This window comes from Phyllobates terribilis, unplaced genomic scaffold, assembly GCF_046119375.1.
Source record: "Phyllobates terribilis strain yellow unplaced genomic scaffold, ASM4611937v1 Scaffold_10__3_contigs__length_209671492, whole genome shotgun sequence".
In the NCBI taxonomy this organism is placed as follows: domain Eukaryota; kingdom Metazoa; phylum Chordata; class Amphibia; order Anura; family Dendrobatidae; genus Phyllobates; species Phyllobates terribilis.
The window spans coordinates 70,903,674-70,920,257 of record NW_027362770.1 but is presented as its reverse complement, the minus strand read 5'-3'; the positions used below and the strand labels follow the sequence as shown (position 1 = coordinate 70,920,257).

General features: G+C 42.7%; 2 long non-coding RNA genes across 2 annotated transcripts in view; one reads left to right on the top strand and one right to left on the bottom strand.

The window, feature by feature from the left end:
- Positions 1–16,584, bottom strand: part of LOC141164400 (uncharacterized) — a 125,241-nt gene that overhangs the window by 66,951 nt on the left and 41,706 nt on the right. The gene's annotated exons all lie outside the window — the stretch shown is intronic.
- LOC141164399 (uncharacterized) overlaps positions 4,464–16,584 on the top strand; it is a 47,043-nt gene continuing 34,922 nt past the window's right edge. The window contains exon 1 of the long non-coding RNA XR_012250899.1: positions 4,464–4,921. This is a non-coding gene — a long non-coding RNA (uncharacterized lncRNA). The remainder of the gene's footprint in view (positions 4,922–16,584) is intronic.

The following is a 16,584-nucleotide window of genomic DNA, read 5'->3' as shown; positions in this document are numbered from 1 at the left end:
GTCTTTATGACAGAAAATACCCAAAAGTGACACCGTTCTAAAAACTGCACCCCTCAAGGTGCTCAAAACCACATTCAAGAACTTTATTAACCCTTCAGGTGCTTCACAAGAATTTTTGGAATGTGGAAGAAAAAAATTAACATTTAACTTTTTTCACAAAAATGTTACTTTAGACCCAATTTTTTTTATTTTCGCAGGGGTAACAGGAAAAAATGGACCCCAAAATTTGTTGAGTAAGCAGATACCCCATATCTGGGGGAAAACCACTGTTTGGGCGCACGGCAGGGTTCGGAAGGGAAGGAGCGTCATTTGACTTTTTGAATGTAAAATTTGCTTGAATAATTAGCGGACGCCATGTTGCATTTGGGGAGCACCTGATGTGCCTAAACAGTAGAAACCCCCCACAAGTGACACCATTTTGGAAACTACACCCCTCAGGGAGCTTATCTAGATGTGTGGTGAGCACCTTGAACCCCCAAGTCCTTTACAGAAGTTTATAACATGGAGCCGTGAAAATAAAAAAAAAAAATCTAACTTTTTCCACAAAAATGATGTTTTAGCCCCAATTTTTTTATTTTCACAAGGGTAAGATGAGAAAATGAACCCAAAAACCTTTTGTGCAATTTCTCTTGAGTACGCCAGTACCCAATATGTGGCTAAAATACAGTGTTTGGGCGCACGGCAGAGTTCAGAAGGGAAAGAGAACTGTGTGACTTTTTGAACGCAAAATCGGCTGGAATAGAGAGCGGACGCCATGTCGCGTTTGGAGAGCTCCTGATGTGCCTAAATAGTTGAAACCCCCCACAAGTGACCCCATTTTGGAAACTACACCCCTCAAGGATTTTATCAAGGGGTATAGTGAACATTTTGAACCCAGAGGTACGACATTAGGTCATCATATTGAATAAGTTGTCATTAGTCTTGAGCGCAAGTGCTCGCTACTTGAGTTTGCATCGGGTACTCAGGTATGCACCATGTATCGCGCGTGCTCGAGTGAAATGCTCGAGTCCCCGCCCGCATGTTTCACGGTTATTAGACACCCCAAAAGAAACATGCGGGGATCGCTCGTGCATGGCAGGCAATCCCCGCGAGTTTTTTTTGCCCGCAAAGTATATGGGGTGGAGACTCGAGCACCCACGATACTCGCGTTTAACACTAGTTGCCATATCGTCATCTTTTTTTTTTTTTACTTTTGAAAAAAAAACAACCCTAACCCCAACCCTAACATTAGCACAACCCTAACCCCAACCCTAGCGTTTATTTTTTACGCCGTTCCTAGTGCGGTATAAGTGATTAGACGACCTTATTCTTCGGGTCGGTGCTACTACAGAGATACCAGAATAATATCGGGTTTTTATGATTGACAGCTGTCACACACTAAAAGACATTTTGTAAAATCTAGTTTTTGCATCGCCATATTTTGAGAGCTATAATTTTTCCATATTTTGGCCGACAGAGTCATGTGACGGTTTGTTTTTTTGCGGGATGAGTTGACGTTTTTATTGGTGCCATTTTCAGGCACGTGACATTTTTTGATCGCTTTCTATTACAGCTTTTGGGAGGCAGAATAAACAAAAACCAACAATTCAGGAATTTTTTATTTTTTATTTTTATTCTACTCCGCGTATGGTAAAATTGATAAGGTAGCTTTATTCTTCGAGTCAGTACGTTTACAGTGATACCACATTTATATCGTTTTTCTATGTTTTGGCGCTTTTACACAATAAAAGCTATTTTATAGAAAAAAAAATTTTTCTGCATCACTTTATTCTGAGAGCTATAACTTTTTGATTTTTCGGATGATGTAGCTGTATGGCGGCTTGTTTTTTGCGGGACAAGATGACGTTTTCAGCGATACCATTTTTATTTATATTCGTCTTTTTGATCGCGTGTTATTCCATTTTTTGTTTGGCGGTATGATGATAAAGCATTGTTTTTTGCTTCGTTTTTTTTTTTTTTTTACCGTGTTCACTGAAGGGGTTAACTAGTGGGAGAGTTTTATAGGTCAGGTCTTTACGGACGCGGCGATACCAAATATGTGTACTTTTATTGTTTTTGGTTTTTTTTCATAATATTTATTGATGGGTACATTATATTTTTATTTTTGGTGGATTATTTTTTTTTTAATATATTTTTACAATTTTTTTTTTTCACTTTCTGAAAGTTTTTTTTACTTTTTTACTTTGTCCCACTCTGGGACTTTCACTTTTTTTATTCTGATCGCCTGCATAGCATAGGGATGGAGCACCCTGTGCCATGCAGGCAGTCAGCACTGCACAGTGAGAAGATTGTTTGGTCATGCACTGCGCATGACCAAACAATCTTCCTGCTGTCTGGTGACCCGGATGTTGTCATGACGACATAGGGTCGTCATGGCAACACCCGGGAAGCCGCGGCAGACAGCGCTGGAGGCCGGAAGAGGAGGTGAGTATTCCGATCACCTCCCCTTAGCCACCGCAATGCTGCGATCAACTTCGATCGCAGCATTGCGGAGGTTAATGTGCCGGCAGCGGTGCGGGACCGCTCTCTGCACATAGTACCGGGTGTCAGCAGTGACAATCAGCTGACACCTGGCGGCGATTGCGCCCGCACATCCTGTGTGCGCGCTCGATCGCGATGACGTACTAATACGGGTCAGGCTCTTAAGTCCCAGGGCACAGAGGCGTATTAGTACGTCATGGGCTTTAAAGGGGTTAAGGTATGGTTTGTGCATTGTAATGCCAAAGGAAATCTATACCTATACCATAGCAGAGGTCTGATTGTGACTCGCCCCCTGGGCCGTGGGGTACCAGGAACCGGGCTTCTGTACGACGCTGGGGGTAGTAGTGGCAACCCGATCCAGTGGCTCAGGGTGGTCAGACCAAATTGTGGCAGTCTATCAATCAGTGCTTTAAATGTCCGACTACGCCACCAGTGGATTGCGGTCAGGGATAACCGCCGCTGCAGGGCAGGCCACTGGGGCTGGTGTTGGTGTGCAGCACAGAGATAGAATAACTCCCCACGGGAGGAGTGTAGCCCCAGGGTAGTGTAGGTGGATGGTGGGGGTGATAGTGCAGGCCGCAATAGTAAGAGTTCAGAGTCCGCTTCAAACAGTTCTGGGCTTTTATTGTAGATATTATTAATGACCCAACAGTGGTACCAGTTAGGAATGGGCCTGGGTGTCTGAGAGCATTCGGGCGAGCCCCACTGGTCAGGGTGAGTGTGTAGGCCTACCGTTCTCTCTATGCTCTTTCTGACTATCCCCCTCTTCGTGGTGTAATAGCCCACGTCCCTGAGCTGGCCGTGTACTTCTCGCCTGTATGGCTTGCGACTTGGGCCTTGGGTACCTTTTGCTTTATCCTCGCTGTACTGGTCCCTCTGTGTGGCGGAGCCTCCAGGCTTCTTAGGCCAAGGGACCTGCAATCCCTTGCGAGTTGGTTCTCTGCCGCTGGGCTTACAACCCTGACAGCCTTGGACCCCAATGTCCGGTTGGGTGATTCTCTCAGCCAGGACCGGCTCTCGTCGCCTCTGTCCCTGGCTTGCAGTTCCTCCTCTGCCTCACGGACTCTTCGGCTACAGCTGAACTGTCCCTCCTTCTCTGGGACTAGTCTCAGTCCTGAGCTAGGTCGTCCAGTTCTCCCTAACCCTGCCCCCAGTTCAATCTTTTATAGGGGCAGCCTGCTCCCCCTACTGGCCTGGGACAGGAGGTGCTGTATGCTAATTGTCCCTAACCAGGGAACCTCCCTCCTGCTCTCAGACACAGCCTTTATTATTTGTGGCAACCAAATGCAGAGAAAATTTAGTTTAGAGCAGGGCCCTGTGACGTGCAGGGGAGGGGGGATATGGTAATTTAGCACAGAGGCGGCGATTTAGGGGAAAAGTAAGCAGATAGGAGGGGTTTGCTTGGCGTCCCCCCCGACACCAAGCCTCTGGAAAAGACTTTATAAAACCAGATTTCTCTGCAATCAGACCTCTGCTATGGGCCATACAGGTAAGTATAGATTTACTTTTCTATCACATGTATGGCTATAGCAGAGGTCTGATATCGCCCAGGGTGTGACACATTCCCTTTAAGTGATAAATTTACTGTAGCACAGATTCATCTCAGCTAAAAGTCTAGACCCTTAGATCAGGAATAGGACATTTCATAACCTTCCCAAATTGTTATGAAAAAATATTCCCCACAAACTGCATTGAACTACTGTACCCAATTTATTATATATTTTAGGCATCAGAGTCTGTCCACTTTTTACTGACTCCACAGCCCTGCGTGTGAGTATACCCTGAACAGTGCCAAAGACGCAGGGTGGGGACTCTGGAAGTGATGAGCACCTTGTGCACACTGAAGCTCGATCAAGTAAGAAGCAGTGACCAGCTGGCCGGCTCATCACTACACATTGCCTCTTCAGAGAAGAAGAGGACGTGAACTCTACAGCGCCACCTATTGGAAGCAGCAAGTGGTACCAGGAAGTCACAGCTAATGAGCAGACAGCAGCCTGACATTTCTTCTATCCACAGTGGACTCCATAGACTCTACACATGGTGCAGCAATTCTCTGCAGTACATGAGCCCACATAGCCCTGCTCCTCACCCAGCTCTCCATGCCCCCACACTGCAGCACGCACAGCCCTCTCAGCCGGGTAAGGAGCTCCACACACCCGCGCAGTGAGGGCAGAGATATTGCTGGACGCGCTCCCGGCAAAGCTATGCACTAAATAGGAAGAAACTGCAAACACAAGCCACGTGACTGGTTATACCACGAGACTCGTTACGTCAGGAGACTTCCCAGGAGCTGCTCCAATCCGGACGCTCCCACTAGTGCGCTGCATGGAGGAGGGGGCTGTGCGTTCCTTGCTCGGGAGGTATGTACGGACGGGGCTGTCAGTGAGTGGAGGTCTGTGTGGGGAGAGGTGAGGTTCTGCAGCAGGTCACAGAGGAGCAGGTAAGGAGGAGGCAGCTCTGCGCTCACCTACACCCAGATGCATGGGCTCCATTCTGTCCACTGCAGTCCAGCTCCCATGTCTGCCTGTTTGCCCCCTTGTGGTCAGGTTCTGCAGGAATAGGCAGTTCACGTGACATTGGCTCGTTTCCAGAATGTATAGGTCCTTTATTGGTCCGGCCCTGAACTATTAGTTGCCATGGTGACAGCACTGTTTTCTTTCTGCATCACTTTGCATATACATAATGAGAGCTCTAGTGGTCAAGACCCTTCCCTTTAGCTACTTTACAATTTGTACATGGTAGCATTCTCTTCTGGTTGGTTATGATCTGTAAGGAAGAAGTCACACAATGCCAGCAAGAGATCTAACGTGGGAGGCCATATTGTAGTTGAAGTCACTTGTCTTTTTCCTAAAGGGCTGGGGCCGGACGTCCGGCAGTCTTGGACTTGTTCTCTCTATTTCTAATGCACAGAACATACAACCATTAGGCTCCATTCCCAGGATGAGCTTTTGGTGTGTTTTTGTATTTTTGCTGGGTCAAAACCACACTGTCTTACAGGTGCACCAATGGATGGGATTTCTAGAAATCTCCTGCCCACGGTGCTTCTTTTTTACTCAGCGTAAACTGACCTGCGGTGCGGGTTTTACATCCACAACATGTCAATCTGTGCGGATCTTCCCCAAAGACTTGCAGGTAAAACACATGTGCATTTTTAGTGTATTTCCGCAGCGGAAACGCATCAAAAACGCGTGTAATCCGCACCTAAGTTTAGCAATTAAAATTTGTCAAAGCCGAATACCAGGAAGTACATGGCACATCAAAACGAATCAAAAAACACGATAAAAATGCATGTTTAAAAATCGCACCCAAAAACGCAATGAAAGCCGTAAGTAACCTAAATGAAATGATAGGTACAAAAATTCTGCAGCGTCTAAAGTTCAACAAAAGCTCATTGCGGGAACACAGCCTAAGGCTACGTTCCCATGGTAAGTGTTCGGGGAGTTTTTGACACTGTGTATTTTTGACAAATGCAAGTAATCTACCTTGCTTAATGGGTGTAAAAATGCTGCAGAAAATTTGCAACATCAAAAACTGACCAAAAGTTCACTGTGGGAACTCCGCCTTAGTTCATGTGCACACGTTGAGTATTTCTGAGCCAAAACCAGGAGTGGGTGATAAATACAGAAGTGGTGACGTTTCTGTTATACTTTTCCTCTGATTGTTCCACTGCTGATTTTGGCTTACAAATACTGAGGTAAAATACTGACCAAATACTGAAAGTGTGAACGTGGCCTAATAGTCTGTAGGGGACGTTCACATGTCTGAGTGGTTCACAAAAAATCACTGACACATGTCTGTTTTTGATCCTAGATACAGATTAAAATCACCCATACAAGTCGATGAGTCTGTGACACTCAAGCACATGAGTGACACCAGTGAGCAGTCCATGTGCAGCCCATAATTAACCCCTTCACGACATTAGACGTATGGGTACGTTAAAGGTCACGTCCCCCTGTTTGATGTAGACTCCAGCGATGAGCCTGCATGTTTTCCTGCACATGACAGCTGTCATGTGCCCCTAACAGTTCGTAATCCACCCGCAGCTGTTAACATGTTAAACACTGCTGACAAATTCCAACAGTGGCATTTAACATGGCCGCGCCGGAAGATTTTCGTAAGACCCACCCATCGGCGCACCTGTCACATGATTGCCAGCCGCCGATGGGTTGGCATGACAACTTGGGGTCTTCAGGAGACCCCTGTGGTTGTCATAGCCGATCTGCTATGAGCGCTCATTGCAAATGAGTACTTTTGTTACACATAGCCTTGCTATTTGTAACACAAGCGATCAGGTGATTGCAGCTTAAATTCTCCTAAGCAGACTATTGATACCAGTGGGAAAAAAACAAGTTTTTTTTAAAAAAAAATAAACATAAAAGTTCAAATCACCCCCCTTTCCCCCAATTCAAAATAAAACCATAAAAAAAAAAATCAAAAATACACTTCTTTGATATCGCCGTGTTATGAATCGCCCGATTTTTTTTATTTTTTTTGGTCGCCGCGACATTACAATAAAATGCAATAACGGGCAATCAAACCATTGTTTCTTCACGAAAATGGTATCAATAAAAACATCAGCTCTACGTGCAAAACATAAGCCCTCACCCAGCCCCAGATTTTAAAAAATGGAGACACTACGGGTCTCTGAAAATGGCGCCATTTTTTTTTTTTTTTACTAACTTTGGATTTTTTTTTTCACCACCTAAATAAAAAAGAACCTGTACATGTTTGGTATCTGCAAACTTGTAATGACCTGGAGAATCATATTGACAGATTGGCAGGTTTTAGCATTTAGTGAATATTTAAAAAAAAAAAAAAGCCTGTGGAATTTTTTGGGGGAATTTCACCACACTTGGAATTTTTTTCCTGTTTTCCAGTACACGATATGGAAAAACCAGTCTTGTCTTTCAAAAGTGCAACTCGTCCCGCAAAAAAACAACCCCTCACATGGCCATATTGACCAAAAAATAAAAAAGTTATGGCTCTGGGAACAAGGGGAGCAAAAAACGAAAACGCAAAAATGGAAAAATCCAAGGCGTTAAAGGGCTATATTACTATATTCCCCCATGTGAAAAAACAAAACAGCTTATACTCACTACTGGTGTCGGCGCCGTTCTAACAATGTCAGCATGGGGCCCCCTGGGCTCATGTGGTGTTATGTCACATTGAGTCCTGCAGCAATGGGCCGCTTCACTCTCACTTCCTTCAGACAAAAATGACATCTGGAAGAAGTCAGAGCTCATATGGGGGGATACAGTATTTGAAAAGTGGTTGTATGAGTAGTAGAAGATCCATTTATCATTGTAAGGAGTCATTTACACGTCTGTGTTGCATATATGTGTTGTATCCATTTTTTTCCACGGATAGAACGCATACCCATTACAATCTATTGTGCTATTCACATGTTTGTGTTTTTTCACAGACCGTGTGTCCATGCAAGACATGTCCGTTTTTTTCCGGCAGCACTGATGACAAGGGCAAGGGACAAGTCTATGGGTCCATGAAAAACACGTACAGCACATGGATGGCATCAGTGTACAGTCCGTGTGTTGTCCTTGTTTAACCGCTTTACAACCAATGACAGACATCGCACATCATGAGTGGGTGTCAGTTCCTGCACCATGACGTGCTATGTCCATCATGCATTTAAACTGTAAACACGCGGTGACCGTTCCGTGCCGACAGCTGTCACTGACAGCTGAGCGACATGGGAAGAGGTGCGAGGACCCATGGCATCGGTCCCCGCACTCAGACTGACCAATCACAGCATGATCGTGCAAAAGGTGCTGAAATATCAGCACCTCCCGCACGATCACAGATGGAGCTCACCGAAGCTAATGGCCAAATGACTGCATTAAAGGGGTTTCCCGTGAACAAAAGTTAATTTTATTCAATTAATCTTGGAATAATAATAACTTACACAATTGGGTGTTTAAATAAAATGTTCCTGTGCTGAGATAATCTTATAAATGTTCCCCTGCTGTGTACTGTGTAATGGCTGTGTCTGACCGTGCAGGAACATGGTCTGATCATACCACAGCTCCTGGGCAGGGGAGGAAGCAAGAGAGCATACAGACATTACAGCAGGGGATCACAGCTGATTCTTTCTGTGAGGTAAAACATTTCCCTGCCTGTTTTTAAGAAATGTTTTACTTCAAAGAAAGAATCAGCTGCGGTCCGATGCTGAAATATCTATATATTCTTTTGCTTCCTCCCCTGCCCAGGAGATGTGGTATGATCAGACCATGTTCCTGCACGGTTAGACACAGCCATTACACAGTACACAGCAGGGGCACATTTATAAGATTATCTCAGCACAGGAACATTTTATTTAAATACATTCAATTGTGGAAAAAAATATTATTCCAAGAACTATTGATTAAAATGAACTTTTGTTTGTGGGAAAACCCCTTTAACAGCCAGGGATGGTGCCAGTACTGCCCCTTAACTCCCTAAATGCTGCCGTCTAGAGTGATTGCAACATTTAGGAGGCCCTCCCTCTCACTTCAGATCGGCGCCAAGGCCATCATGACGACACCCAGGTCACCAAGGTATGGGATGCCTCTTGGACCATGCTTAGAGCATGATCTAAGAAGCTTCTGTCAGTGAAGAACTGACATGTATAAAACATTACAATGCTTTATACCAGTGAAAAAAGTGAAAGTCCCATAGAGGGACTAAGTAAAAAAATATATATATATATAAAAAAAGCTAATAATAAAAATATATATGCCAATGAATGCACATTTTTATGTGAAAAAAATAAACAAAAAAAGTACACATATTTGGCATCACCGCATCCGGAACAACCAGATCTATAAAACTGTCACACTAGTTAAACCCTTCAGTGAAAGACTTAAGAAAAATTTAAAAAAAGTGGCAAACTATGCTTTCTCTTCATACCACTGGAAAAAAAAAAGTGGAATAAAACGCGATAAATCAAAAAGACGAATGTAAATAAAAATGGTAATGCTGAAAATGTCATCTTGTTCCACAAAAAACAAGCCGCCATACAGCTCAATCAAAAATATTAAAAAGCTACAGCTCTCAGAATACAACGGTGCAAAAATAATAATTTTTTTATAAAAGTTTTTATTGTGTAAAACTGCCAAAACATAAAAAAAATTACATAAATGTAGTATCGCTGTAATCGTACTGATCCAAAGAATAAACCTTCCCAATCAATTTTACCACATGCGGAACAGCATAAAAAAAAAACAATTCCTGAATTGTTTTTTTGTTCATTCTGCCTCCCAAAAATCGGAATAGAAAGCGATCAAAAAATGTCACGGGCATGAAAATAGTACCAATAAAAATGGCAACTTGTCCCGCAAAAAACAAGCCATCACATGACTCTGTCGGCAGAAATATAAGAAAATTGTAGCTCTCAAAATATGGCGATGCAAAAACTAGCTTTTGCAACAAGAAAAAGCATCTTTTAGTGTGTGACAGTTGCAAAACATAAAAACTGATATAAATCTGGTATTGCTGTAATTGCACCATCCCGAAGAATAAAGCTGTCTAATCACTTATACCACACAAGGAACTTCGCAAAAAATAAATAAAACTAACTCTTCGCCTGCTGTTAATTTGTTCATTCTGCCTCACAAAGATCGTAGTAAGGCTCAGCTCACATTTATCCTGCGCTGAGTGCTTACACCAGGGCTTCCTCGTAAATCTCTGAAGTATGTGATTCAGACAGACACCTGGCGGGCATCGCGGTCACTATGGCGTCGCATGCGTCATATCCGGTGAACGCTGCAACACCATTGGCCCACAACCCCCTTTTAAATCTGTCTGTCAATGTCTATTCCACCCCCTGACGAAAGCTTCTGCCGAAACACGCATCGGGGTGACCGTGCGTGCACTCAGTGATCCCACTGCTCCATCTGACCAGATTTGAAGGTTGTACCTGCAATTCATGTATTCCTAATGCTTAATATGGGATATTTATTTGGGCCATATGGGATGTTGCAATATGAATGTGTTAAGTCATGATTTGTATTTACATTGACTATATGGCGTCTTCAATATGGGATTATATCAGTGGTGTTTATCTGTACGTACGCCCATTTTTTTGCATGTGTGCATCTTTAGTCCTTCGCCCTTTCCTTGTATTTGATCATTTTGAATAAAGTTTTCTACATTATATGAATATTTTGGATGCCTGATCGTTTTTTTGTTTCTTTGGTTTTGATATATGATAGTAGTGATTTATCCCTTTAAGATTTAGTCATATACCGTGCAAATGACAGTTGGTAAATTCTAAATTCTAGAGTCTACTATATTATAACTGTGCACACTCGGTCTGTAAATAATTACAGACATGGGAACAGCGCCGTAGATTATCATGAATAAGTGTTCTGTGTAGAGCAGACGTATGAATGAAGGATATGGATTTATTTTGCTCTCCATGATAAAGTTGATTTGGAGTTCTGGACCTGTCCGACTAGAAAGAACTAGCAAGTATTATACTAGTTTAGCCATGTTGAGTGAATGGATGTAACCTAGTCACCTAGAAATGTTTAGTTCTATACCACAGATGGAGCCTTTCCATGCATTGTTTAATTGGATGGTTTCAGGCCTTAATCACAGGACCGAAAATTGTAAAATTTTTGTTCTGAAAATTGGACATCTTGATGTCAATTTTGAGTGTATTTTTTTTCCGTATACGTGTTTTAGGTCCCTATGTCCTGCTTGGGTTCCTTTATCTTATTCTTATTACATGAGTTTCTGATGCTGAAACTCATTAGTTTATAATGGATCTATTAAATGGATCAAAAACGGACGCTTTTGGGTCATTTTAACAAATCCATTTTTCTCATCTTTATTGATAATTTTTTTTCAAAAAATATGAATCCGATTGTGCATGCTGTGACTTTTATTTTAAATTGAATTATGACTTTTGATTGTCTTTTAAATCATTAATCTGAATTAAGTCTGTTTATAATCCATTTGTTGTACAAGTATGGACCATATACAGTACAGACCAAAAGTTTGGACACACCTTCTCATTTAAAGATTTTTCTGTATTTTCATGACTATGAAAATTGTACATTCACACTGAAAGCATCAAAACTATGAATTAACACATGTGGGATTATATACTTAACAAAAAAGTGTGAAACAACTGAAAATATGTCTTATATTCTAGGTTCTTCAAAGTAGCCACCTTTTGCTTTGATGACTGCTTTGCACACTCTTGGCATTCTCTTGATGAGCTTCAAGAGGTAGTCACCGGAAATGGTCTTCCAACAATCTTGAAGGAGTTCCCAGAGATGCTTAGCACTTGTTGGCCCTTTTGCCTTCACTCTGCGGTCCAGCTCACCCCAAACCATCTCGATTGGGTTCAGGTCTGGTGACTGTGGAGGTCAGGTCATCTGGCGTAGCACCCCATCACTCTCCTTCTTGGTCAAGTAGCCCTTACACAGCCTGGAGGTGTGTTTGTGGTCATTATCCTGTTGAAAAATAAATGATGGTCCAACTAAACGCAAACTGGATGGAATAGCATGCCGCTGCAAGATGCTGTGGTAGCCATGCTGGTTCAGTATGCCTTCAATTTTGAATAAATCCCCAACAGTGTCACCAGCAAAGCACCCCCACACCATCACACCTCCTCCTCCATGCTTCACAGTGGGAACCAGGCATGTAGAGTCCATCCGTTCACCTTTTCTGCGTCGCAAAAAGACACGGTGGTTGGAACCAAAGATCTCAAATTTGGACTCCTCAGACCAAAGCAGAGATTTCGACTGGTCTAATGTCCATTCCCTGTGTTATTTAGCCCAAACAAGTCTCTTCTGCTTATTGCCTGTCCTTAGAAGTGGTTTCCTAGCAGCTATTTTACAATGAAGGCCTGCTGCACAAAGTCTTCTTTTAACAGTTGTTGAAGAGATTTGTCTGCTGCTAGAACTCTGTGTGGCATTGACCTGGTCTCTAATCTGAGCTGCTGTTAACCTGCGATTTCTGAGGCTGGTGACTCGGATAAACTTATCCTTAGAAGCAGAGGTGACTCTTGGTCTTCCTTTCCTGGGGCGGTCCTCATGTAAGCCAGTTTCTTTGTAGCGCTTGATGGTTTTTGCAACTGCACTTAGGGACACTTTCAAAGTTTTCCCAATTTTTCGCATTGACTGACCTTCATTTCTTAAAGTAATGATGACCACTCGTTTTTCTTTACTTGGCTGCTTTTTTCTTACCATAATACAAATTCTAACAGTCTATTCAGTAGGACTATCATCTGTGTATCCACCAGACTTCTGCACAACACTACTGATGGTCCCAACCCCATTTATAAGGCAAGAAATCCCACTTATTAAAACTGACAGGGCACACTTGTGAGGTGAAAACCATTTATGGTGACTACTTCTTGAAGCTCAAGAGAATGCCAAGAGTGTGCAAAGCAGTCATCAAAGCAAAAGGTGGCTACTTTGAAGAACCTAGAATATAAGACATATTTTCAGTTGTTTCACACTTTTTTGTTAAGTATATAATTCCACATGTGTTAATTCATAGTTTTGATGCTTTCAGTGTGAATGTACAATTTTCATTGTCATGAAAATACAGAAAAATCTTTAAATGAGATGGTGTGTCCAAACTTTTGGTCTGTACTGTACATAAATACAAAAAGCAAAACCACAATAGGAATTAAAATTCCCCCAAAATTGAAGAAAAAAACACAGCAAAATAATCAGCAGTATTTACCTGCTCAGATTATCAGACCAAAATGTACTACCAGGGTGCAGCAGACCTAAATAAAGATGGTGGCTACACAGGTGCAAGATACTGATGAGACAGCCATTCTCAACCTACCATTTCATGGATGGGGTGACTGCTTAGCATTTGAATTGCACACAAAAAAGCTTGGATAGGGTGCTGTTCACACTTGGTTAGTGCACAGTATCCGGCTTACAGCCTATTAGTTACGCCCATACTATTAGATTAGGCTGGCTGCCCGGTATTATACAAGTGCACCCCATGGGAACAGACACCCCAGTTTACAATGCCAGCGCATTGGACCATGATGTATGAACTGCTGCAAGTCTGACGTCTCAGTGCAGCTGGCGCGATGGCATCATTACAACACGCCCACTGTGCCAAGCAGAGAAGAGCTTCAGAGCGCTCACTGCCAAGATTGAAGCAGCGGGGGAACAGGGAGAGGTGAGTTTTTATTTTTTTTAATATGGGCCGATTATTCTGTATGGAGGAGAATGCAGGTCCCTGTTATACTCTATAAAGCACTATGTGGAGCCATTACACTGTATGGTGCACTATGTGGAGCCATTACACTGTGTGATGCACTATGTGGGGGCCATTATACTGTGTGGGGCACTATGTGGGGGCCGTTATACTGTATGGGCATTATGTGGGGCCCATTATACGCTCTGGAGCACTATGTGGGGTCCTTTGTAATGTGTGGAGCGCAGTGTCGGGATTACAGTTTGGAAATCATACTATGATTGGGTCAGCATTCCGTGCTTGTGGAGGGTACTATCGAGGAATTCACTGTGGGGGGTATCTTACCGTGTTTGGGAGCACTTTTATAAGCATCATACTTTATTATCTGTATTATTCAATGCTTTTTATCCTTTGTTATTACATATTTCAATTAGGCTATTGGGCCATGTGTTTTTTACTGCTCTTACATGGCATATTATGTTATTCCAATATTTTATTCTTGCTTTTAATAGGTGGTGTAGTCCTTTATGCTGAGCACTGTGCATGATATGTATATAGTCAATCAATTTGGAGTTTGCAGAATGCTCCTAACCCCTTCAAGACCTTGGATGCATGGGTACGTCCAAGGTCTTGTCTCTGCATTTGATGCGGGCTCCAGCGCTGAGCCTGCATTTTTCCCTGCACATGACAGCTGATCTGATCAGCTGTAATATGCCTCTAACAGCTGTGGGTGGATCTGAGATCCAACCAGTGCTGTTAAAAAGTTTAATGCCTCAGTCAGTCTCTGACAGCGTAATTTAACATGCACCAGGCGGAAGCGCTTCACAAGACCAACACATCGGCACCCCTGTGACTCGATCACAGGTTGACGATGGTTTGTCGTGACAGCCGGGGGTCTGCAGAAGACCAATGTGCCTGTCATTGTAAATCTCCTATGAACACCGGCCTGTTGTCGGTGTTCATAGGAAATCATGATTTATGCTACACATAGCAGGGCATCAGCTCTGCTATGTGTAGCACAGACGATCGGATGATCGCAATTTCAAGTCTCTGAAGCCAGTAAAAAAATTTAAAAAAAAACATAAAAGTTAAAATCACTCTCTTTTTGCCCCATTCAAAATAAAACAGATTAAAAAAATAATTGAAAATATACATACTTGGTAGAAATGTCCAATCTATCAAAATATAAAGTAAAACTCAAAACTCCAAAATTACTTTTTTTGGCTGCTGCAACATTGCAATAAAATGCAATAACGGGCAATTAAAACATTGTATCTACCCCAAAATGGTATCAATAAAATCGACAGCTCGGCGCGCAAAAAATAAGCCCTGATCTGGCCCCAGATTCCAAAATATAGAGAAACTATAGGTTTTTCTTACAAACTTTGGAATTTTTTTTCACCACTTAAAGGGAATCTGTCACCCCCTGGGACTTTTCAGACCTCTAATATGGGCATACAGGTGATAGAAATATAAATTTATACATACCTATATGTCCCATATTAGAGGTTTGTTTGCTTTGAAATTGGCTTTTATTAACTTAGTTTTGACATGGTTCCTGTCCGGGGGATGCGAAGAAATCTCCGCCTATTAACTTAATTTCCATATTTCCTCTCCCCTGCACGTCATAGTTCCCTGTGATGTGTAGTTTCCGTGGCCGGATCCTGCGCCTGCGCTATTTACCTTGTACACAAGGCGCAGTACTCCTTGCCGTTTGTGAAGCAGGTAACTTGTGCGCAGGCGCCGGGAAGGCAGAGTGACTCACCATACAAGTACAGGTGCTTCTCACAAAATTAGAATATCATCAAAAAGTTAATTTATTTCAGTTCTTCAATGCAAAAAGTGACACTTATATATTATATAGAGTCATTACAAACAGATGGATCTATTTCAAGTGTTTATTTCTGTTAATGTTGATGATTATGGCTTACAACCAATGACAAAACAAAAGTTATTATCTCAGTAAATCAGAATACTTTATAACACCAGCTTGAAAAATTATTTTAAAATCTGATATGTTGACCTACTGAAATGTATGTTCAGTAAATGCACTCAATACTTGGTGTGGGCATGGAGGCGATCAACCTGTGGCACTGCTGAGGTGTTATGGAAGCCCAGGTTGCTTTGATAGTAGCCTTCAGCTCATTTACATTGTTGGGTCTGGGGTCTCTCACCTTCCTCCTGACAATACCCCTTAGTTTCTCTATGGGGTTAAGGTCAGGCGAGTTTGCTGACCAATCAAGCACAGCGATACTGTTGTTTTTAAATCAGGTATTGGTACTTTTGGCAGTGTGGACAGGTACCAAGTCCTGCTGGAGAATGAAATTTCCATCTCCAAAAAGCTTGTCGGCAGAGGGAAGCATGAAGTGCTCTAAAATTTCCTGGTAGACGGCTGCGCTGACTTTGGTCTTGATAAAACACAGTGGACCTACACCAGCAGATGACATGGCTCCCCAAACCATCACTGATTGTGGAAACTTCACACTAGACCTCAAGCAGCTTGGATTGTGGCCTCTCCACTCTTCCTCCAGACTCTGGGACCTTGATTTCCAAATGAGATGCAAAATTTACTTTCATCTGAAAGCAACACCTTGGACCACTGAGCAACAGTCCAGGTCTTTTTCTCCTTGGCCCAGGTAAGACGCTTCTGGTGTTGTCTATTGGTCATGAGTGGCGTGACACAAGGAATGCGACACTTGTAGCCCACGTCCTGGGTACGTCTGTGTGTGGTGGCTCTTGAAGCAATGACTCCAGCAGCAGTCCACTCCTTGTGAATCTCCCCCAAATTTTTGAATGGCCTTTTCTTAACAATCCTTTCAAGGCTGCGGTTATACCGGTTGCTTGTGCACCTTTTTCTTCCACTCAACTTTCCATTAATATGCTTGGATACAGCACTCTGTGAACTGCCAGCTTCTTTAGCAATGACCTTTT